This window comes from Alexandromys fortis, unplaced genomic scaffold, assembly GCF_014885135.2.
Source record: "Alexandromys fortis isolate MF-2015 unplaced genomic scaffold, M_Fortis_MF-2015_v1.1 scaffold_156, whole genome shotgun sequence".
In the NCBI taxonomy this organism is placed as follows: Eukaryota; Metazoa; Chordata; class Mammalia; order Rodentia; family Cricetidae; genus Alexandromys; species Alexandromys fortis.
Window position 1 is genome coordinate 945,536 of NW_026068028.1, and position 25,457 is coordinate 970,992.

At 49.0% G+C, this 25,457-nt stretch overlaps 1 long non-coding RNA gene across 1 annotated transcript; it reads left to right on the forward strand.

The window, feature by feature from the left end:
• The first annotated feature begins 7,966 nt into the window (after positions 1-7,966).
• LOC126514978 (uncharacterized) lies at positions 7,967-11,481 on the forward strand. The gene is made up of 4 exons (XR_007595719.1): positions 7,967-8,086; positions 8,933-9,077; positions 10,077-10,392; positions 10,513-11,481. It is a non-coding gene; the product is annotated as an uncharacterized lncRNA (long non-coding RNA).
• The last annotated feature ends 13,976 nt before the right edge of the window (positions 11,482-25,457 follow it).

Here is a 25,457-nt window from a genome sequence, read left to right on the forward strand (position 1 = left end):
CACAGAATTGTGATGGCTATCTCTGACAGGGAAGGAAGATGGGATCCAACACTAGGAATAAGAGGAAGGATGTCTCCGCCCGTCTGCTCAGAGACTGAGCTCTGTCTGGCGTGCCGCCTGCTCCCAGAAACAGGAAGTATCCAGAAGGGAAGTGACTGCAGACGTAGAGAGGGATAAAATGCCCTGTGCCTGAGACAGAACACTTGAAGCTAGTCATTCTGGAGCCTTCCAAGAGTCCATTCCTGGGGGATGAGTAAAATCCTCTCCGCAGTGCCTTCATGACTCATTTTGGATGGCGGGCAAACGGCAGCTTCAAGTCAGGGCGAGCAGGTGTTTCCTCCTCTGGGGTTCCCAGCCGAGGTGACTGGCGGCTGAATGGGGCTGAGTGGGAGAGGTGGGTGGTACCACTGGCCTGCTTCTGTGCCGGCCTCTCCCAGAGTGGAAAGTGTGCCCCCTGACAGGCCAGCACAGCTTCAAGAAACAGTTCTGCAAGAAAGCATGCCTGAGATTGAGCTCTGAGGATGGTCAAAGGCGGACAGGCAGCTCTGAGGCAAGTCATCTCACCAACGCTGTCTTTCTTGAGACCAGAGACAAACAACCTACAAAGCCACTGCCTGAAGGTCCCTTTGAAAACCTATCTTCTATGTTCAGCTGTGTTTCGAGACAGACTCTTATTCCGGAGCACGGATCCCCTTGCCTTGGGCTCTGAAATGTTGGGGTCACCAGGCATGTGGTACCATACTCTTCTGGTATCTTTGTTTCATTACCTGCCAGTATGGTAAAACACCTGGATAAAAGTGACTTAGGAGAGAAAGGGTTCTTTTTAGCTCACAGCTCTGGGTTAGAGTCCACCATAGCAGGGAAGCCAGAGCCGAGGGAGTTCGGGAAAACCTGTCACATATCTGTAATCAGAAGAAAATGGTAAAGGCAGGCATGCATACACTCAGTTCTCTCTCTCTCTCTCTCCTTCCTCCACTTCCGGATCCCTGTCTAGGGAATGGTTCCATTCACTCTGGGTCTCTCTCCTCACCTCAGCATAAACAATGGGCTGGAGAACTGACTCGGCCATTAAGAGAACTCGTTGCTCTTGAAGAGGACCTAGATTCTGTTCCTAGCACCCACACAGTGGCTCTCTACTCCAGGGGATCTGCTATAGCTCTGTTCCTTAGCCAAAGAGCAGGAAGGTCATAAAACACAAACCAGGAAGCCCGTGATGAAGAAGAAGCGGGCCGTTTAAGGACAGAGCTCCAAACACAGCGCTCAGACATCAATTCATTTCCAGAAGAGCAGAAAAACCACCCAGAGTAACCACAGTGATCTAGTTACAGACAAGCCCTGGGCTTTGTGCTTATGATGAAGTGCAGTGGGCAGCTCAAAGCCGAGGATGTCCTTATGAGCATTTTACAGCATGCTAATAAAAGCTGCAGCTGTCTTTAATCCCTCCCTGGAAAGCAAAGCAGGCCATCTTTGAGCCCGCCCTTTGATAAGAGGTTAAAGATTGCTGGAGGTGTCGTTCTCACCTGTGGCTTCTCACTGGCTCTTCTACAGAGCAGAGCTCATGAGCTAAGAATGTCAAAGGGTTTTTCAGTCTGCTCTTTGTTTTGGCCTAAGCATTTGGTGTTGGACATCTTTCCAGCGGTCAATGTATCAGGCTCTACATATTCTAGATGCTCTTGTCAGGCAATTAAGGCCTCCTTTGCAATGGAAGTGGCCCAGAGACGGCTGTGGCCATAGAGACCCCTTTATCTGCTCTTCATCTTCCAGATGTCGCTGAGCAAACCTGTCATAACCAGCTTCACTTCATTGTCAGCACAAGCTGTTCCATCTTAGAGTCACAGAAGCCCACTTCTAGAGACCTGGGAAAATAGCTCAGTCGGTAGAGGGCTCGTCTAGCACGCATGAGGCCCTGGGTTAAATCCCCAACACAGTATAAACCAGATGTGGTGGTGCACACCTGTAACCCCAGCATTTAATAGGCGGGAAGATGAGTTCAAAGTCATCCTCGGCTACATAGTGAATTTGGAGTCCAGACCATGTCTCGAGGGAGGAAAGTGGGTGCTTTCATGAGATACCTAGGAAAGGAGGGGAAGGAGTGACGATTCTTGGCTGCCTTGAGCTCCCCCAGCGACTCTGGTTCCTCCTCATGTATCCTACAATTCACAGTTTACTTTCCGGAAGCTGGAGACATTCTCCCTCAGAGCATCAACGACACTCCCTATTTGCCTGGGACTAATGGTTTTTCCAGGAGGGAGACTTGAAGTTTGAAAATCAAGTCAGGACACTGTAGGAAAACCTGGAGAGTTGGTTCCTCTATTCCCTAAAAAAGGGGAGCATAGTCAATCCTCACTGGGTTGCTGGGTGTCCCTTCTTCACAGTGTCACCGTGGTCAGATTGGAAATGTCTATAATGCCTACCTTAGAGACCCCCAGTGACTGGGCCTACTTAAATCTCATGCTTACTCCAGAGGCAACTACCCCAACGGGGGATGGCAGCTGAGAGGCAGGTGAGACCCATCCACCTGGAAAACAGCCAGCTGAGAACGGCAAGCACCTCCCACACTGCAAACCCATCCCAAACCCCAGAGCAGCCATGGCCTCTCCCAGCTTTCTCTGGTTCGTCCTCTGCTGTGGAATGTCTTTCTGTATGCTGGGAATATGTGTTGCTCTTATTGGCTGATAAAATAAAGCTGCTTCAGCAAGGCAGGATAGAGGGAGGCAGGAAATCCAAGCAGAGATATGAGAGAAGAAGGGCAGAGTCTGGGAGATGCCAGCCAGCGTCTGAGAGAGCAAGACAGGTAGGAAATGAGGTAACAAGACATGAACCACGTGGCAGGGCATAAACACGAAATATTGGTTAATTTAAGTGTAAGAGCTACTTAGTAATAAGCCTGAGCCATCAGTCAAACATTTATAATTTATTTATTTATTTATTTTTGTTTTTGTTTTTTTGAGACAGGGTTTCTCTGTGGCTTTGGAGCCTGTCCTGGCACTAGCTCTTGTAGACCAGGCTGGCCTCGAGCTCACAGAGATCCGCCTGCCTCTGCCTCCCGAGTGCTGGGATTAAAGGCGTGCACCACCACCGCCCTGCAAACATTTATAATTAATATGAACCTCTGAGTGATTATTTTAAAAACAGCTGCAGAATGGGCAGGACAGAAAAAAGCCTTCGTTTACAGTCCTCAAAGGATGTTCCCAGGTTCTTCTCATCTTTAGAGTGGGGGAGGGGAACCACTTTCACTGAGGGTCAGAATCCTCAGGGGACAGACCTGAGAAAAAGACAGCCACCCAGAGAGGAGCCCTGGCTGATGCCCAGGCTGACTGAGACAAAAGCCACTGCTGCAGGAGCCAGCAGCAAGGCGCCTAAAACCCAGCCAACTGGGACCAGCACACGCTGAGCAACAACATCCCAGTGACCTCTCCACATACTTGGCTCCAGGGCCCGAGACATGGCACAGACTGCTCTCCTAGAAGCACCCACGTTCTGCTTCCAGCACACACATCGGGCAGCTCACAAGCACCTGTAACTGCAGCTTCGGGAATCCAGCTTCTAGGGTCTCTAAGAGCACAGGCACTCCCGAGCTCATGCCTCATGCCGTTTTTAAAGATTTATCTATTTTTAGTTTCTATGCATGGGTGATTGTCTATATATATATATGCCCGTGCACCAACTGTGTGCCTGGTGCCTTCTAGAGCCAGGAGAGGATGTTAGACCCCCTGGGACTGGAGTTACAGATGGTTGTGAGCCACCAAGTGGTTGCTAGGAACTGAACCTGGGTCTTCTGCAGGAGCGGCCAGTGCTCTCAACCACTGAGTCATCTCTCCAGTTCCCAAGCATAAAAATTCTGAGAAAACAAGTGGTTGAGGGCCTGGAGGTGTCATTCAATGGTAGAGTGCTTGGGATGCACAAGGTTGGACACCAAGTTCCTACAAACAACATTGAACAAACAAGAAGCGAAAGGCAGAGGCCAGAGCTCTTCTGAGGAATTCTGAGCAATGTCCACACGTGTTCCTCTCAGAGCAGGTTGTCCGGTGGAGAAACCCGCGAAATGCCATGTTAGCAGCTAATTTAGAGAGGGACAGACTAGCAAGATGACTCAGCAGGTAAAGGTACTTGCCACCAAGCCTGGTGCCCTGAGTCCCGTGCCCAGAATCCACATGGTGGGGGGAGAGAGCTGACTCCCACAAGATGTAGTCTCTCTCTCTCTCTCTCTCTCTCTCTCTCTCTCTCTCTCTCTCTCACACACACACACACACACACACACACACACACAGAAAGAGAGAGAGAGCTCTTGTCCCCTGTGTATTCTAGGGGCAGTCACTTGAACCTCACCGAGCCTCAGTTTTTCCATCTGTGAGAAGGCTACAGTGCCATTTCTCAGGCCTCGGTAACAGTGAGTGCTTGCCAAATCTCCCGTGGCATTTGAGAGAGCTGGCATGAAGGACGAAACAGCCCAGCCAGCGGAAGGAATCTGTGGTCATACCCTCCTCCCTCCCCCACCCGTGTCCATCAGCCCGTCATTCAATCGCTGCTAAAAGCAATTTCAAGGGCCTTTCAGACCCTCTTGGTCAGCTTGATTTTGTTAGCTTTCTGCGACCCAGAGGGCACACTCTCTAGAACACAATGTTCGTATCAGCGCCTCTAACCACAAACCCCAAGAGTCTGAACACTGAGACACTCAGGAAGTCTAAGGGTCCTCTCGTCTTCAGAGGCCCCGCCCGGCACACATAGCATGGGAATTGCATGCATCAAAGGCAGGAAGTCCCTGACAAGCCTGTCCCATAAGCCACCAGACACTGGTTACCTTCATGTGGCTGAGCAAGAGGTCGTTCTCAGGGTGGGGCGAGGTGGTCTGGGGCCTTCGCAGCCAGGGTGGAGCCCAAGTCTGGGGAACTAGACCTGAGGAGCCAGGCCTGAGCTCTCCACCCCAGAAAGCCTGGCTCCCAGTGAGGCTCAGAGTTTGGGTCACGGCTCCCTCGTGGGATAAGTGGTATTTGAATTCCTGTTTCCTTTCCTGCTTTTCTTCTTTCCTATACATTCCTCCAAGGAAACATTAAGTCTGTACTGCAAATCCTAAGGATAAGATCCTAGAGAAACATCGAGAAGCGTGGGTGGCCTTCCCCGAAGATCCCATTCATCAAAGGGCTGGAGAGTCCTGGCTCGCTCAGTGGCCCAGGGTGCCAGCTCCCTATCCTGGAGAGAGGGGGACGGTAAAGGAAGTTGGGTGGCACACGGAAGGGCTAGCCTGGCAGGTCACAGAAGCCTGACATAGCCTGTTAGAGATGTCCTTGCAGCCGCTGGCCCCAAAGGAGAGGATTGTTGGGGGCCAAAGAAAGTTTTGGGGGGAAGAGGAGGGAGAGTAAAACCCCATGGAGCCCCTGTAGCCTCCTGACTGCAGCTGTATTTTACAAACCCCTAAAGTGGCACAGGGCATGCTTAAAGGGGCAGCAGAGTAGAAAGTGAAAGTAAAGGACTTGATGGGGGAAGGGAGGGGGAGGGACAGGGGGACAGGGGGACAGTGGAGCAGAGGGAGATGGCCTGCCAGCTCCTGTTGGCCAGGCCAGGTTGTGGGCTACCAAACCCTTCAGCATGGCTAAGATAGGATGTTCCCTTGCATGCTCGCGACCTTCCACAGCAAAGGAAGCCCACAGCCCACCCTAGCTCATCACTGTACACCAGAGCTTCCGTTTACGAGCTGGGGATAGCGCTCAGGTCTGCAAGAGTCGCTAGTTAGTGCTCTAACCACTGGGCTATCTCTCCAGCCCCGACATATAAATTTTTTTTTTTTTTTGTTTTTGTTTTTTCCGACATATAAATTTGTTGTGGGTTTGGTTTGGGTTTTCAAGACAGGGTTTTTCTGTGTAGCCCTGCTGTCCTGGAACTCACTACGTAGATGAGGCTGAGGTCTACTCACCTCTGCCTCTTGGGTGCTTGGCCCAACCACCTGGTCAACGTGCAAGGTTTTTTTGGGGGGGGAGGGGGTTGGTTTTTTTGAGGCAGGGTTTCTCTGTGTAACAGTTCTAGCTGTCCTGGAACTGACTCTTGTAGACCAGGCTGGCCTTGAACTCACAGAGATCCACCTGCCTCTGCCTCCTGAGTGCTGGGACTAAAGGCGTGCGCCACCCCACCACTGCTCACCAGCCATTGCCACACAGAACCACAGGCTGCGTGCCCTGGGCCACGTGTGACCATAACTGGTGTTTTTCTTTCTTTTTTGTTTTTTTATTTGCATCTTTACAAGAGTGCGGTGTGTGTGTGTCGCTATCTGCACATCTAGAATCCAGATGATAATCTCATCTTTCATCCCTCAGGCATTGTCTACTTTGTTTTTTTTTTTTTTTTAAGACAGGATCTCTCACTGTCCTAGAACAGAGTGGCCCTGGCTAGCCAGACAGCAAGCCCCAGGCTGGTCCCTGCCTCCTGTCCCTAAGATAGCACTCGGTCTCCCCCTCCCCCACTCCTCCCCTCCCTGCCCCACTGTGTTTATGAATGGTTTCTGAGGCTCAAACTCAAGACCTCAGCCTTGTAAGGCAAGCACCCTACCCACTGAGCTACTGAGCTGCTATCCAGCCCTTCCTTTTTGGACTGGGTCTAAGGTAGTCCAGGCTCACTGAAGAGATAAAGGTGACCTTGAACTCCCCCCCCTTCCACCCCTACAGGCTAGCATTACAGGTATGTGCACCCACACCCAGATTTTTGCCTATAATTTTCAAAATTATTGTGCAGTTGGGTATGGTAGCATATACCTATGGTTTTAGCACTGTAGAGGCTGAGGCTGAAGGATTGTGAGTTGGGGGCCAACCTTGACTAAAAGACCCTATCTCGTAGGGCTAAAAAGTCATGTAAAATAATGTTTAAGAAGTCTGGAGATGGCTCAGTGTTTAAGAGCACTGACTGTTTTGTCAGAGGACCGAGATTCAGTACCCAGCGTCAACATGGTAGTTCATAACTGTAACTCCACTTCCAGGGGACCTGATGCTCTCTTCTGGCCTCCATGGGCTCTGGCACTCACATGGTACACAGACACACAAGCAGACAATAGCACCCATAAACATAAAATAAATAATTTTTTTTTCAAGACAGTGTTTCTCTGAGTAATAGCCCTGGCTGTCCTGGAACTAGCTCTTGTACTCACAAAGATCTGCCTGCCTCTGCCTCCCAAGTGCTGGAATTAAAGGTGTGTGCCACAATGGCCCAGCCAAAATAATGTTTTAAGAAATAAAGTGAGGGGTTGGAGAGATGGCTCCAGAGGTTAAGAACACTGACTGCTCTTCTAGAGGTCCTGAGTTTCAATTCCCAGCAACCACATGGTGGCTCGCGGCCATCTATGGTGAGGCCATCTGGCACTCAAGCATACGTGGAAGGAATGTTGTGTACAAAATAAATAAATCTTAAAAAAAAAAAAAAAGAGTACTTACTGGCTGCTCTTGTACATGGCCCTGGGTTCAATTCCCAGCACCTGCATGGCAGCTCACAATTGTCTCTGCTGGCACACACCTGTAATCCCAACGCTTTGGAGGTGGAAGCAGGAGGATCAAAAGTTCAAGGTCATCCTTGGTTATATAAAGAGTTTGAAGCCAGCCTGGGCTTCATAACACCTTGTCATTAAATAATAATAATAATAATAAAGGATTAGGGGGTGCTGTCAAGGCCAAGAAAATTAGAACTATCTCTCTCTCCCCTTTAAAGATAATAAAATAGCTGGACAGTGGTGGTGCACACCTTTAATCCCAGCACTCGGGAGGCAGAGACAGGAGGATCTCTGTGTGAGTTCGAGGCCAGCCTGGTCTACAGAATGAGTTCCGGACAGACTCCAAAAGCTGTACAAGATGCAGTTCTGATGTGGGAGTGTCATATATCAATCTATTGATTTCATTGGTTAAGTTATAATAAACCAGCTGCTTGGCCTCATGGCTTGGAACATAGATGGGAGGAGTAAACAGAATAGAATTCTGGGCAGAAAAGGAAGTGAGGTCAGACTCTGCTCTGCTCCCGGAGAGAAGCCATGCTCAGCTCTCCCGGGTAGACGCGATAGCTCTGCTCTCTGAGGCACACGCGATGAAGATAGATGTAGGCTAGAATCTTCCCGGTAAGCGCACCTTGGGGTGCTTACACACATTATTAGAAATGGGCTAGTCCAGGTGCGAGAATTAGCCTGTAAGGGCTAGAGTTCATGGGCCAAGCAGTTCTTTAAATGAATACAGTTTGTGTGTTGTTATTTCGGGCGTGAGCTAGCCAAGTGGCCGGGGTGTTGGGGACGCAGCCCCGCCACCGCTCCTATTTCAACACAGTTCCCTAGTACCACTTTGAGGACTTCAGCCAAATATTTGCAGGGCTGGGGATGTAGGTCAGTGGGTAGAGTGCTTGCCTGTCATGCATGGGGTGCTGGGCTGATCCCCAGCACTGCACCAACCAGGAGTGGTGGCACTTGGGAGTAGAAGCCAGAGGATCAGAAGTTCAAGGAAAACAAACTTGAGGCCATCCTGGAGTACATAAGGCCCTGTCCCAATAGTCCACCCCCCTTAGCCACCACTGGGTAATTCAGACAGCACTAACTCTAGCCAGTGAACACAGTGTGGGGTTTTTGTTGTTGTTGTTGTTATTTTTTTGTTTTTGGTGGTGGGGGGTGTCGCTTCTTTGTTTGTTGTTGTTTTTCTTGTTTGGAGTTTTTGGGGGATTTTGTTTTATTTTTGAGACAGGGTTTTCCTGTGTAGTCCTGGCTGTCCCGGAACTCGATCTGCAGACCAGGCTGGCCTTGAACTCAGAGATCTACCTGCCTCTGCCTCCTGAGTGCTGGGATTAAAGATGTGCATTGCCACCACCCAGCTAGATACATCGTTTTTGTTTCGTTTTGGTCAAAGTTTTACCCAGCTCATGCTGATCTCTAATTCACTATGCTGCCAAAGATGTCCCTACCTGTATCTCCTGAGTACAGGGGCACACTACAACACTGTTTTACACGATGCTGGAAGACTGAACCCAGTCCCTCGCAAGCACTCCACCAGCTAAACCATTCCCAGGCCTAGGACTCGAACTTCTCAAGTCAGCTCTACCCAGTCAAGACAAGAGGTCGGAAAGAGGTAAGGTATAGGAAACCGATGAGGGCCACTCAGATAGCAGCTGTGACCTGAGGATGACCCGTCACCACTGCTCAGTCTGGAGCACCACAGCTCTCTCCTCTGGCTTGAACAAAGGACACTGGCAATGACTAATGTTTTAGGATTCAACAGAAAGTGGCAGAATGTACATTACCATGCAACAATGTAACGTGAGCCTCAGTGGTCCCTCTCACCAAGTTATGCATCTTCAGGGGGTTGAGGGAAGCTTGTCTGCTGAAAGACAAGTGTCTCCTTGGGTTTCACTTCTCACCCTTCCCAGTGCCCCCCCCCCCAACTGTGTCACTGCGTGGAGAGACTGTGCAACCAAAACAAAGGGGGCTTTTTGCCTCTGGACCCCAGGAGTAAAAATACAGTACCCACAAGAGACAGGAGAGGAAATTTACAAGGCTCATTCCCTTTTCCCATCCCAGCAAAGTCCCCACAGTTTAGGCTCATTTCTTAACTAAATGGCTCTCCCTACAGAGCCTTCTCCACGCCTAGATCCCAGTGAGAGCCCTTCCTCACTCTTCCCAGTCTGTGGGTGGGAGGGGCTCCCTGATGTTACTAACCCTGGGATACTCTACCATGGTCCACACCCTTGTAACTGAGCCTTTTATAATCCCAGAGCCCCCATTTGAGCCCCATCTGTTCCCTGGGAGGGTCTTAACACGTGACTCTACAGTCATTGTGCTAAGTGAAACAAACCAGACACAAAGGCCATGTCTAGGAGTTCACGTGTGTATATAAAACATCCAGGTAGATAAATCTACGGGAAGAGCAGTAGAGAGGGAATGATTGACTGTGGCTGGGGAGGAGGGGGGCACAAGTGACTTCTAATGGGTACAGAGTCTGTGTGTTTGAGTATGTACATATTCACATGCATAGTCACATATACACATATGCATATGAAGGCCAGAGGTCAACATTGTGTGTCTTCCTCTATTTCTTTCATATATGACACACGTGTGTGGGCGTCCACAGAGGCCAGAAGAGGGTGTCGAAGCTTCTGGAGTTATAGATGGTTATGAGCTATCTGATGTGGATACTGGAATGTAAACCCGGGTCCTCTGCAAGAGCAGCAAGCGTTCTTAACCACTGAGCCATCTCTCCAGCCTCCCACTTCATTTTGGAATAGGGTCTCTCGCTGAACCTGGAGCTCTCCATTTTGACTAGATTGGCTGGCTCGTGAGCATTCTTCCCACTGAACCGTCTCCCTTGCCCCACAGTTTCTTGGCCGTGACTAAACGCTCTGAACTTACATGGTCATGGTAGCTGCAAAACTGCGAATTTACTGAAGGTATGTATGACATATATGCTCCTACGGGGTCTACTTTGTGATCCGTGAATTAAATATCTCAATTCAAAAACCTTGAAGAGCCAAGTTGTGATGGTGCGCGCTTTTAATCCTACCACCCAGGAGGAAGCAGATAGATCTCTGAAGTCAAGGCCAGCCTGGTCTACAAAGCAAGTTCCAGGACAGCCAGGACTGTTACACAGAGAAACCCTGTCTTGAAAAACCAAAATGGATAAATAAAAGCTTGAAGAGCCTGCATTAGAGTTTGTGGCCTGCTCTGCCCCTCCTCACCCCTTCTCCATGACTCAGCCATGGGAGGAGATTCAGGGCAGCATCGTAGGGAGCCTGGAAGCTAAACCGTGCTCCTCCCACAAAGACACGAAGGAAATGAGGCCGGAGTCCTGTGTTGGAAACCCAGTTTTTATAGGCTGCAGGTCAGTCATCCAAGGTGTCAACACCTCTTCCTGGAACCAAGCAAACTGGAGGAAAGAAATGACCTCTAAGCAAATGACGGCTTATAATGGCAGTATCTCACGGTGACAAGAGGAACATGACAGAAATACGCTGGGAGCACAATGGTCCTTGCAATCACAGATGGCACTAGGGAAGCCGGGGACTTTAAACACTGAGCGTTGTCTTTTCAAGGGAAGAGTTATCTGTCTTCTGCCCAGAAGCCTGGGACTGGAGGTAGCTAACAACCAAAGTGATCTTCGCACTATCTGCAGGGCCAGGCCATACCTGTCCCCACCATCCCCATTTCCCAACCCCCCACCCCACCCCCACGCTCCCACAACCAGGACTGGATGGAAGTGGCTAAAAGTCCAGATAACCTCTGAGCTAGCTGCAGGACAGAGACCACACCAGATCCTCCTGCTTAAGATAACACGCGTTTTCCTAGCCTATCATTAGAACCCATCTTTGTGGAAGAGGTGGCGCCCTTTGAGAAGAGTTCCAATGTAATTGCGCCTCCTTGTGCCCAGGGGATTGTGTTACACCAGGAAACTGTTTTCCAAATTGTGCTGTACTTAAATATGCCTACAATAAACCGCCTGGAGTCAGACTCTGGGAGTTTGATCCAGCCCCAGCTACTGAGGTCAGGCTGAACCAGGCTTCCTTCTTGCCCCACGTGGATCACTAACTCTGCTGGCCATGGCATGCAGAGACCGCCCCCACAGAAATAGACTTAATCAGATGGAGAGCCAATGAGACCAAAAATGAACAGGGGCAAACAAGGACCAGGAAAGGTGCTTACACTCTACTGACAAGTGAATCAGGATAGCCTCTAGGATAGCACTTCTCAACCTGTGGGTCACGACCCCTTTGGGAGTCAAACAACCCTTTCACGGGGGTCATCTAAGACCATCGGAAAACACAGAGATTTACATCACAATTCACTGCAGTAATGAAGTATCAACAAAAATAATTTTATAGTTGGAGGTCACCACAACATGAGAAACTGTGTTAAAGGGTCGCAGTGTTAGGAAGGTTGAGAGCCACTGCTCTAGGACATTGATGGGAAGCTTTTCTGAGAAGATGCTGTTGGTCCTGGGATATGACAGAGGCAAGGATGGAGAGTAAGATACATCCTCGGAGCCCGGCGGTGGTGGCACACGCTTTTAATTCCAGCACTGGGGGGGGGGGGGCAGAGGCAGGCGGATCTCTGTGAGTTCGAGGCCAGCCTGGTCTACAAGAGCTAGTTCCAGGACAGGCTCCAGAGCTACAGAGAGACCCTGTCTCAAAAAAACAAAAACAAACAAACAAAAAAAGATACATTCTTGGGCAGATGCCACCACACACAAACATCCAAACATAGGAATAAGCTTCTCTCTCTCTTTCTCGTGTGTGTGTGTGTGTGTGTGTGTGTGTGTGTGCATGTGTGAACATGAGTGCAATGCCTGAAGAGTCCTGAAGGGCATCAGATTCACTGGAGCTGGAGCTGCAGGGTAGCTGCTAATAGCCTGACCTGGGTGTTGGAAACAAAACTCAAGTCAGGTCCTCTGCAAGAACAGTATTTGTTCTTAACTCAGAAGGGATTAACTTGTCCCTGCAGCCCCAAACCTGTTTTTGTTTGTTTGTTTATATGTTTTCTTTTCAAATAATTTTTTACATTGATTTGTTTGGTGTGTGTGCGCACATGCACGCACATGCGTATCCACACAAGCCACAGTGCACACGTGGAGGTCAGAGGACAGCTTGTGGGAGTCAGTTCTCTCCTTCCACCAAGTGGGTCCTGGAAACTGAGCTCAGTTCATCAGGCTCGACAGCGATCTTTACCTGCTGAGCCATCTTGCCAGCCTTTTTGGTGTTTTTATTGAGACAGGCTTTCATGTAGCCCAGGGAGGCTGAGAACTCATTTTGCAGCAGAGGATGGCCTTGAACTCTTGATCTTTCTACCTCTGCCTCCCCAGTGCAGGAATTACAGGCCTGTTCTACATGCCCAGGTTTATACAGTCCTAGGTATTGAACCTGGGCCTCAAATTTAGGAAGCAGGCATTCTAGCTGAACCTCATCCACAGCCATGGCCCGGCTTAGTTGGTTTGAACACTACCAAGGAAGTTTGTGTGGCTGTGTAAGAACTACTGAGGATGGGAGGGAGGAGATTTAGTCCAGGAAGAGGCATCCAGTCTACTGTCTGAATTAGGCATTGCTACAAGGGGGAAAATGGGACGTCCATGGGAGATTCCAATCAAGGGAGCAGAGCTCAGCTTTGTATTAAGAAGCCCACTGTGACCGTGCAGAGCTTGGGGCAGAGGAGCAAGAACGAAGGCTGGAAGGCACAACGTATTTGTCCAAGAACAGAAAACCAGCAGAGAAGCAGTCAGCGTTCAATGGAGTGGCCTCAAACTAGTTTTCAGTTCCCGGGTGCCATCTGCGGTTGTTGTGGTGGGTCTGCATGTGCTTGGCATGCAGATATTTTAAAAGATAGCTGATCGTTTAGAACACATGTACACTGCCAGTGGGCATGCCAGATGGTACAGGCACTCTGGCTCCCAATGGGAAGGCAAGAATTACCATACAGGTCCAGCAAGTCTGCAGCTGGAAAACTGAAAAGAAAGGGTGAATTCTAGCCATAAACAAAGGACATTAAGCCTATATAGTTCATGATCCTAGAGAAGCTAAGTAATAAGGTGAACCCAAAGAAAAACATATATAGATCCTCCTGGAAATTTGAAGCAGACAAGGTCGCCAGGCAAAAGTTGGGAGCATGGGGGTGGCGATGAGGTAGAGGGAAGGGGAGGGGGAATAGAGAGGGGAGAAGGGGAGGGTTGGGGAGAGCTTGAGGGAATGGGATGGTTGAGATGGAGGAAGAATGGACATGGGAGTAGGGAAGGAGATATCTTAATTGAGGGAGCCATTTTGGGGTTGGCAAGAGGCTTGGCTCTTGAGGAGTTACCAGGAGTCCATGGGGATGACCCCAGCTAGGACCCTGGGCAATGGAGGAGAGGGTGCCTGAACTGGCCTTATCCCGTAGTCAGACTGATGACTATCTTGAATATCACCATAGAACCTTCATCCAGCAACAGATGGAGACAGAGACCCACATCGGAGCATTGGACTGAGCTCCCAAGGTCCACTGAAGAGCAGAAGGAGGGAGAATATGAACAAGGAAGTCAGGACCACAAGGGGTTGGTTCACCCACTTAGACAGTGTGCCTGAGCTAATGGGAGCTCACTATCTCCAGCTGGACTGGGAATGAACAAGCAAGGGATCAAACTGGACCCTCTGAATGTGGTTGACAATTGGGGCAGACTGAGGAGTCAATGATAATGGCACTGGGATTTGTCTCTACTGCATGTACTGGCATTTTGGGATCCTAGTCTATTTGGATGCATACCTTCCTAAGCCTGGATGTAGAGGGGTAGAGGGAAGGGGCTTGGACTTCCCACAGGGCAGGGTGCCTTGCCCTCTCTTAGGACAGGGGGGGGGAGGGGGAGAGCAGGAGGGAAGTGGGGAGAGGGGAGAAAGTGGGAGTTTTGATTGGTATTATTTATAAAGTAATAAAAAAGAGGAAAGAATTTAAAAAAGAAAAGAAGAGAAAGGGTGGGCAAGATGGCTCCGCAGGTAAAAATGCTTTACACGGGATCCTCAAAACCTGAGTTGGATCCCAAGACTCACATTAGAAGAGACAGATGTGATGCTCACGGTTATAACCGCGCCTACATGTGCTGAGCCGCGGCGATGGAAGGATTGGCCGTTAGCGTGTCGCTTAGCGTTGTGCGGGACAGCAGCAGAAACGACAAGAGAGACCCTGCCTCAAAAACCAGGAGGAAGCAGAAAACTGACTCCTGAAAAGTCCTCAGACCTCCACACACCTGGTGGGTCTGCAAAAACACATACTCGTACAAAATTAATTAAACAAGTTTTTCCCCAAGTAGAAAGGGCTCAGCAGGTATCTGCACGTCCTTGTCTGTGGCTGCACTCTTCCCAACAGCTGAAGGTGGAATCAACCTAAATGTCCCCCAACAGATGACTAGGTAAACCAGATGGGGGTCAAGACATGCGCTGGAATATTATTTAATTTTTTTATAAGGAGGGAGCTTTATTTGTATATATGCACGTGTGCATATGAAATGGCTGAATTATGGCGTGTGCACAGTTGTGTGTTACAGCTGTGCACATCCATGGACGTGAGGCCAGAGGAGGCCGTCGGGTGTCTTCTCCGTCACTCTCCATCTTATCATTTGTCATGTGAATGACATTTTAAAATTACTAATAAGATTTTTTTTACTTCATTTTTCTTTCCATGCCAAGTTGTCAAAATACAAAGTGTATTTTTGTTTCATTTTTTTTTTTCTAGGCAGGGTTTCTCTGTGTAATATCCCTGGCTCCGTAGACCACACTGGCCTCTGCCTCCAATTGCTGGGATTAAAGGCGTGCACCACCAACACCCCGCCCAACAGCGCTTTTTTTTTTTTTTTTTTTTTTTTTTTTTTTTTTTTTTTTTTTTTTTTTTTTTGGTTTTTCGAGACAGGGTTTCTCTGTGGCTTTGGAGCCTGTCCTGGAACTAGCTCTGTAGACCAGGCTGGTCTCGAACCCGGCTGCGCATTTTTTAAAGATTGATGCTATTATTGTTTATATGTGTCTGTGTGGGTATGTGCGCATGAGGGCAGACACCCTCAGAGGGCAGAAGAAAGCATCCGATCCCCAGGAGTTACAGTTATAGCAGCTGTGAACGTGGGTGCTGGGAACTGAACTTGAGCCCCCTGCAAGAGCAATACATACTCTTAACTCCTGAGCCTTCTCTCCACCTCCCCAAAGGGTAACTTGAACTTACAGAACGTCCAGTTTGGACCCATCGCATCTCATGTGCACACATAACTGTGACTAGTGACCTGCACACAGACACCTTCCAGGTAGAACAAGGGGCAAATTGTGGAGCCAGTGCTCCATTACCTTGCTTCCAAACCTCAGTGGAAAATGATTTAATATGTTGAATTTATCTCCTAGGCTTGGAAGGTTCTAATAAAACAGTGTTCATAGTCCACTTGCTTATGGTTTGGAGTTATTGGAAGACTTAAGTGAAATTATGTGAAATTGGGACCAGAGAGATGGCTCAGTGGTTAAGAGCATTGACTGCTCTTCCTGAGGACCCTAGTTCGATTCCCAGCACCCACGTGGCAGCTCACACCTGTCTGTAACTTCAGTTCCAGTGGATCGGACTCCCTCATACAGACATGCATGTAGACCAAACACCAATGCACATGAAATAAAAACAAACAACCTTTTAAAAAATTATGTGAGCTGGGCAGTGGTGGCACATGCCTTCAATTCCAGCACTCGGGAGGCAGAGGCAGGCAGAATTCTGTGAGTTCAAGGCCAGCCTGGTCTACAAGAGCTAGTTCCAGGACAGGAACCAAAGCTACAGAGAAACCCTGTCTCGAAAAAAATTATGTAAAACTATAGGGCTTGCACCACTGTGATATCCGCTGACTCTATTTACCAACATGGATGTAATACATTTAAAAATATGTAATGTTAAGACTGAGGCAGTAGTTTCATTGGTAGGGGGCTTGCCTAGCATGCATGAAATTCTGAATTCAGTCCCCAGTGCTGGAAAAAACTGGACATGGTGACTTATGCCTGTAACCCCAGCACTGGGGAGGTGGAGGAAGGAGGATCAGATGCTCATTACAGCTATATAGTAAGTTAAAGGGCCGACCCTGTTTCAGAAAAACAGCCACAAACTATAATGTTAGATATTAATAGATGAATAAATGAAGGGTGCATGGCACACCTTCATAATCCCAGTCTCAGAAGTAAGAAGATTGTGAAATCCAGGCCAATCTGAGATACATATATATATACATATATGTGTGTATATATGTATGTATATATATTATGTGTGTATGTGTATGTATATATTGTGTATGTGTATATGTGTATGTATATACACATATATATATATGGCAAGATTCTATCTTAAACAAATCAACAGTAACAACAATAACCAAAAGCAAGGTTAAATCAGTTTTGTAGGCTCGGGATGCTGTAGCCCCATGATAGAGTACTTGTTTATGTATGAGGCCCAGAGCACAATTCTAACACTCTCAAAAATAAACAGATAAACAAATGGAAAAGAACATTTGTGCACATGCTAAGTTTGGGTGAGAAAGAGGCCACAATACCATTATGTATGCAAGCAACTACAGAAAACCCCACAGTAGTGGCTGGAGGGAAGGCTTGGTGGCTAAGAGCACTGGCTGATCTTGCAGATAACCCCAGCGCTGGTTCTCCACAGCCACATGGCAGCGCACAACCATCTTTAACTCCAGTTCCGTGGGCTCCAACGCTCTCTTCTGGCCTCCGAGGGCATCAAACACGCCCTCAGTGCACACACCATGGAGCAAGCAAAACACTCATGCACACAGATGAACCTTAAAAAGACAGCAGCAACAAAACTACAGTAGTCTTCTCCAGGTAGACACCCCAACATCACATGCCCCCAATACAGCTGCAGGAGCCTGAAGGACACACGGTCACCATCACTCTGCATGCAGTCTTATTCCAGGCTATCAGATGCTAGTTCTCAGAGGAAGAAGCTTGGAGCTATCTCGCTTATGAATTTAGTTTTCAGGGGTGGGGCCGTTAAAGAGCTTGGACTGTTTCCTGGCGGTGCACACTGAGCCAGCCTGGAAGCCTCAGGCCCCAGCCCGGCTGACCAGGAGCCAGTCAGCTTCGTCCCACGCTTCCTGTCGAGTCCAAGCAGCCTGAGTTTCCTGGTGACCCTTCCCTGCACCCAGCTGATTGAAAGGCCTGGCAGGACCTGGTGCCAACCTGAAAATCAGAGGCAGCCTGGTTTCACTCGGATCACTAAACCCACGGGCTAGAACTCAGCTGAGACATGTGAAAGGAAAAACTAAACATGTGGGGGACAAGGAGGGAAAGTGCCTTCCGGGTCACATCGCAGATGACGCTCCATCTTAAGTGAGCTGACGTCACCAAAGTTCATCAAAACAGAAAACAAACAAACAAAAAAAAGCGGCAAGCGGCGGGAATGAAAAATGGTGCAACCATCGTCTGTCCGCGGTGCCTTGTTTGTTGAGATTGGGTCTCCTGGAGCCCAGGCTAGCCCCAAGGTTGTTCTATAATGACCTTGAATTTCTAATCCTCTCGCCTCAGCCTCCCACCACACCAGTGGCACAGCCCAGAAAAGAGTTCCATGGTTTCTGATGCCGTTAAGCATGCGCTTCCCATTAATGCACTCCTGGGTATTTATGTCACAGACTAAAAACACGGTTCATTTAGAAAAGCTTAGCCAGGTATGGTGGGGACGTGGACTCATAGCTCCCTCTCCTGGGAAGGCCGAGGAGAAGGGGATCCACTGAGCCCACAAGCTTGAAACCAACCTGGACCAACACAGTGAAACCCTGTCTCAAAAATACAAAATACAGAGCTAGAGAGCTGGCTTCGGTGTTAGGGGCACTTCTTGTTGTCGTGAAAGACCTGGGTTCGATCCTCAGCTACCACGGGGAGGCTCACCACCTCCTCGGACACCAAGCACACATGTAAACAAATAAAAAAAATAAATCTTAAAACTGTTTCAAATATTTTTCGGTATACATACATGTGTTTTATTTTACATGTATATTGTATGTATATAGCTGTTTGGGATATTTTTCGGTATACATACATGTATAATCATTTTACATGTATATTGTATGTATGTAGCTGAGTTCACGACAATAAATCCCAGAATGTCGAAGCCGAGGCAGGATCCCTGTGGGACCGCGGTGAGCCTGAGGCACGAGAGGCTTGGGAGGGGACTGTGACTAATGAGTGACAGGAGTCTCTCGGTGGTGGTGGTTGCTTGAATCTATGCCTGTGACAGTTTCATAGCATGTCACCGCCCCAACAACAGTGACAAAGAGTGGCGGTTTGGTGAGCACTGGTAAACGCCACACATAGCCCCCCCTCCCCCCAGCTCCAGGAACTGATCCATGGGCCTGAGGATGCTGGCTCTGCCACTGAGCTACACTACCCCAGGGCAGCGCTTTGCATGTGATACCCCAGCCTTGTCAGTTTTTACTGTCAACTACACAGCCTAGAGTCACCTGGAAGAGGGACCCTCTATCAAGGAACTGCTCATATCAGATTGGCCTATATCTGTGTCTGTAAAAGACTGTCTTTTTTTTTTTTTTTTTTAAGACAGGGTTTCTCCGTATAGCCCTGGCTGTTCTGGAACTCACTCTGTAGACCAGGCTGGCCTTGAAGCCAGAGCTCCCCCTTCCTCTGCCTCCCGAGTGCTGGGATTAAAGGAGTGCGCCACCACTGCCTGGCTGGGATTCAAGGCGTGTGCCACCACTGCCTGGCCCAAGTTGCTTTTTGTAGGCAACAGCATCAGAAAGCAGCACACACATCACACGTGATATTGACACTAGTCTTGTGAATACACAATTCTAGCCCCATTTTCTAGACAGTGAGATGTTCAGAGGATAGAAGTAGACACGGTTGGACACACCGCGGTAAGCGGTGAAGCTGGGACTTCAGCTAAACCCGCCTGACCCCGGGGATTCTGGCCCCTTCTCACCCCACCTTCTACTACAGTCCCAGACTGCAAAGACCAGAGACTCCAAGCTTCCTGTGAGAGATCACCAGTGGCCCTAATGTCACCTCATACCACAGCCGAGCCTTCCCCACTTCTCCTCCCACCATGCCCGGACCAAATAGCAGCTGCCCAGGGCCCAAGATAAACACAAAGATCTGGTCTTGGAAGAGATGCCCAGAACTAACAGAAGGGTGAGAATCAACAGGTGTGGTGGTGCACATCTGTAACCCCAGCACTTGGGAGGGAGAAGCAGGCCATTGGGAGTTCAAGGCCACCTGCCATAGAATACCCACCCTGGATTACAAAAGAGCCTGTCTCAAAAAGTGGGGAGCAAAAGAGTGAGTTCCAGCTCAGCCAGGGTTACATGGCAAGAGACTCTGTCTCAAAAAATAAACAGGAAATAAAAAAGATGAAGAGGGAACGGGGGCTGGAGATGTGGCTCAACAGTGAAGAGCCAGACCATTCGGTCCCCGGCACCCGTGTAGGTCAGCTCACGACTACCTGTACCTCCAGCTCCGGGAGATCCAATGCCTCTAGTCTCCATGGGCACCAGCACTTGTGTGCACATAGACTCACACACATGTACATAATCTGAAATACTAAAAATAGAAAGTGGGGGCTGGGATGTAATTCAGTGGAGTGCTTGCCTGGCTTGCACAGGGTCCTGAACTGACCTCTTGTACAGGACAAAAAAGAAAAATGGGTTGGAGGACAGATGAGGCATTGAAGAAGAAATGACAGACAGGCTCAGTTAGGACCAGAAGTCCCTTTTGAAGAACCTGAGACAGAGTTTGGGACCATTCTTCCTCGTTCCCGTGGTAGCAGAGCTGGCTTTCTCATGGCCTGCTCTTAGAGTGCAAGAGTCAACTATAAACTCGATCTGGAGTCGATCTGGAGCCTAGAGGTTGGACAGGGAAGAGGCTTAATGTTTGTTGAATGAATAACTATTCCTCAAAATGTCAGGCAGACAGCAGCAGTGTGGACTGGAGCAGAATGGGCACCTATGTCCAAGCTAAGGGGACAGCCGCTGGTCAACTCCGGCCATGAGAAAGCGGGCCTCTTATTGCTACATCTGATTTTTCCAGAGAAGCCAAAATCTGGATTTTTTTATGAGGCGCTCTTGATTTTTTTCACGTTGTGAACTAATTTTTAAAAATTCTTTTAATTAAGTGAGGGCCAAATGAAACACACATGCTGGCTGAACGCGGCTCGGAGGACAAGGCTCAGAACTTCAACTTTGAAACTGCAGGATGGTCCCGAGTTTCAGACGCTTCCGGAATAGTGGGGCTTGTTTTTACCTGCTAGGCAGAGAAATCCGCAACCACTGAAGGAGACCCAAGTTCTCCAGGAGCCATGAGCCAGCTCCATCTGGATGTTCCCTTACGAGAGATCTCATCCAATGATGTCTAAGGAGCAGCCAGGAAGTCTGAAGGCTGGAGCCACGGGCCAGGTTGGTGGTGTGACTTACAGAACTCGGGGAAAATGTGTCTCTTTTTGAATGATCAGATTACTGTTATGCTGGTGCTAGAGGCACGAAGACCAGACAACCCCTAACAGGCAAAAGACGGGCCTACCAGCAGCCATATTGCTAGGCTTACTGAAGCCCTGATAGGGAGGGAAGAAGTCTCCACCTCTCACCCTCCAATCAGCACCCAGCACCGGTGACCTTTCATCCCTCCCTGGCTACCACGTTGTCTGTCTCCAGCTGAAGAAAGCTCAGAGTGGCTCAGGTTCAAATCTAACCCCTCCCACGGCTGTGTGACCTCAGTCAGATGCCAGCTCTGGAATCCCACGTTCCCTGGCATCAAACAGGGCTAATAGATGCAATTGCGCAATGAGACGGGGAATTCATCCCAGTCCTGACCCAAAAATCTGCTTTCCCGGTCTAATTGCGAGAGGACACCAGAAAAGAAAGGCAATCTCACTGACTTGGTGAAGACCTGGCCACTCGATAAAACACAGGGACTGGGTCCTGGCTCCGATACCGGAGTGGGAAAGGAGGATGCTGGGGACTCAAGCGGGTTCTGAGATGTGGAGTACACATTGTGTGAAGCCAGCCTGCATCGCTCAGCTGTAACCCAGAGCTTGAGAAGTGGAGGCAGGAGGATCTGGAGTTCAAGATGACTCTTGACTACACAATAAGCTTGAGCCAGTTCGGGGGGTCAGGGAGAAAGATGGAGAAAGACAGGAAACGGGGAGAGACGGGGAAAATGGAACCAGAGTTCACAAAATAATCCAGGTTCAGAAAGACAAATATCACTTTTTCTCACATATTCAGAATCTAGATTTAAAAGCAAAGGGTGTGGGCGGGAAGGGATGAAAGAGTAGGGAGGAAAAGGGTAATTGGCAAGTTTATATGATCAAAATTCATTATTTATGGGAAACTGAAGAGCCTGGCAACCTGGGATCGATGTGTGGAGCCCACGGTAGAGGGAAAGAACTGGCTTATCTCAAAAGCTGTCCTCTGAGCCTGGCATAGTGCCACTCCCCAGCACTCGGGAGGCAGAAGCAGGCAGATCTCTGTGAGTTTGAGGCCAGCCTGGTCTACAGAGTGAGTTCCAGAGACACCCAGTCTCCAAAATAAAAAACTTATCCTTTAACCTCCATGTTCACATCATGTCATGCTATACACACACACACACACACACACACACACCACACGTCATTAACAAACAAGCACACATCACTTACACAAAAAATAGGGAGAAAAGTTAAGATCACACACATACACACACAAATATATATTCTCCATTTTTTCACGTTAGAATTTGAACTCAGGGCCTTTTAAATGCTAAGTGTGCACTCTACCACTAAGGTCCCCCTGGCTCTCCCCATAATTTTCTTTTTTGAGATAGAATCTTGCTAAGTTGCCCATCCTAATCTTGAACTTGCAATTCTGCTTCAGCCTCCTGAGTTTCTGGGAATATAGGTATGCACCCCTGCAAATAATATCTACTATCAATCATCCACCTATCTACCCACCTACCTATCATCTCTCTATCACCTATCTACCTACTATTCACCTATCTATCTATTTATATCTATCTATCTATCTATCTATCTATCTATCTATCTATCTATCTATCTACACCCGTCTCTGTCCTTGATTTTTTTTTATGTGCATTGGTATTTTGCCTGCACGTTGTCTGTTTAAGAGTGTTGGATCCTGGAGTTACAGACACTTGTGAGCTGCCATGTGGGTGCTGGGAATTGAACCCTGGTCCTCTGGAAGAGCAGTCAGTGCTCTTAACCACTGAGCCATCTCTCCAGCCTTGCCCTTGGTTTTTTAAGCTGAAATTCTCTATTCCTTTTCAGCTGTTTTGAGATGTATTTGTTCTTATTTTATGGGTGTAGATACTTATTTTATGGGTGTAGTACACCAGATGCACTGTTTGTGCATCTGGTGTACTACATGTGTGCCTGATGCCCAAGGAGGCCAGAAGAAGGCATCAGAGCCCCTGAAACTAGAGTTACACATGGTTGAAAGCCACCATGTGGGTGCTGGGAATGAAACAGTAAGTGCTCGTAACCACGGAGCTGTCACTCCAAGCAGGGTCTCACTATATAACCCCAGCTAGCCTGAACTTGCAAGGCAGACCAGACTGATTTCACAGAGATCTTCCTGCCTCTGTTAAACCCTGTGATTACAGGCTGTTGCCAGCATGCCTGGTTTTATATTCAATTTTTGTTTGTTTGTTTGTTTGTTTTTGTTTTTCCAGCAGGGTTTCTCTGTAGCTCTGGCTATCCTGAAACTCGCTCTGTAGACCAGACTGGCCTTGAACTCACAGAGATCTGCCTGCCTCTGCCTCTCGGAGAGTACTGGTACACCACCATCTCCCAGCTCAGTTTTTTTTAAGAGTCTCTATATGTAGCCCCGCTGGCCTGGAATTCTCAATATAGACCAGGCTGACATCAAACTCATGGCAATCCTCCAGACTCAGCCTCCTGGGATTACCATTGTGACCCATAACCCCCCACTTCTTCCTAGAACTGTGAAAAATAAAACAGCAATACAGGTATGAAGGCCTGTGCACACTCGCATGCATCCACACCTCTGTCGGCTCTGGCCCGGACTGCTGGGGACAGGCAGCCATTCATCTCAACAGCTGTGAGCACATTCTGCCGCCGGGATTGACTTCCAAACACCATTTTCACCAAACAGAACCAGGGTCCTTGAAGAGAACTGGTTGATTCCGTGGCCAGGACAGGAAAAAGACAGAGTAGCCTGGAACAACTTGAAGTAGAAAAGTCCAGGAATGATAGGTCATGGCAAAATTGGCCTAGCAACCAGCTTGAACAGGTTTCCACTGGCCAAAATGGGAAGAACTCAGTTGCTAAAGTAAACAGTGAGAGTAATGGGGTTATAGCCCCATGGAATCCACGGGGCCCCTCAGACTTCAGTCTCCTGCTCAAGAGCACAGGGTGAGGTGGAGCCACCAGTAACAGATACTCAGCCTTCGTTCTGCGCTGGGGTCTTCATTTATGTTTTTAAGATGTCATTAGTGGAAAAGACATGACACAAGGACCAAGCTAGTGTCCCAAAAGTTCCTAGACAGACCATCCAGGACATACAAACTTTGGACCTTTGTACAGTGTCTTTTCCAGCTTCTTCCCCACAGGGAAGATGCAGAGGTGTCTGTGAGCACCGGCTGTGAGTGTGAAGCGGACAGAGGGCTAGGGGAGGCCGGCCAGCCACCGCTGCCCCCTGTGAGCTGTGGCCGGCACTGAGGGCCTCCTCCAGAGAGAGGTGCCTCACATCTGGTTCACATTGCGGGGTAAAAACAAAACAGGTGTGTCCGCTGGAAAAGGCCCAGTGGACTTGGCCAAGCCGTGCAGCTCGGACACCAGGGCACAGCGTCACCCCTTCCACGGGTCACCAGGCCTGGCTGGCTTCCAAGGGTTTTGCAGAGGGAACGCAATTGAAAAAGAGACGGCTTTTCTGCATAGAACTTCATTCTCTGGACCCAGCTCCGCCTAACGTACAAAACAGCTTCATGTGTCATCTGCCCAGACAGGCTGGTTCTTTGACTGGCGGGTGACTCATTTCGGCATGAGGCTGGGGCTACACACACAGCCCATCCAGTGTTGTCTACCCAGAGGGCCTCATCTGGTGTGGCAGGGCAGCTCATTGCTGGGGAGGCTGAGGTAGCTGTCTAAATGTCTCTGAGCCCGTTTCCCCAGCAATTAGGGAGCACAATTCCTTCTTTATGGGGCCATGGGAAGTCTGTTTAAGCAACAGAGCCCAAGGCACAGCTATGCATCAGATAGCTCTCAGGCCTGTCTGCCATCCCTACCGGTCGCTCGGGCTCCAGACCTGTGTCCCCTATTGGCTCTGAAAATTTTTAGGAAGTACCACACACATACACAGACACACACACACACAAAGACCTTTTCTCCCAAGCTTTCTACCCTGGCAGCAGTCAGCACCATCCCTGGCAGAAGTGGGTAGGGGGTGGACGGGTCCAGCTCACCTTGCCAGTCTTGCTGTGATTGTAGGAGACTTTGTTAATCTCTCTGGGCCTGTCTCTTCTTGCTCCTCCCCTGCCCCCAGGGGTTCATGGGAATTGAGAGGAAGTATAAGCCAGAGAGACACCGTTTGGGGTGAATACTATTCTCCTACCCAGCCTTATACTGAAGACCCAGAGAATGCTGTCGTCAAGGGAAGCACTTTGGGACTGTACCTTAAAACCAGTCTAGGCTCTTCAGTAAATCAGGAGCAGACAGACACAAGCTAGGTTGACTGTGGGGACAGACGAAAGCCCTGGGTCCCCGCCTGTCAGCTCCCCTCGGTGGCCTTACTCAGTCCCCCCTCTCCTTTGCTGTCATTAGATCTAAAGCAGTGCCACTCCCCTCTGGGCAGAAACCAGCTTGTACCCCCTGGACTCTGCAGAGTGTTGGGGAGGGGGGCTGTTCATGTGGGGGTACGAATCCTTTATCGAAAGACAAAAACTAGGAACCCCTTATGGATAAGATCCAGGACACTGTGTTGCTGGGGATTTGAGAATATCAGAAAGCTTGCTAT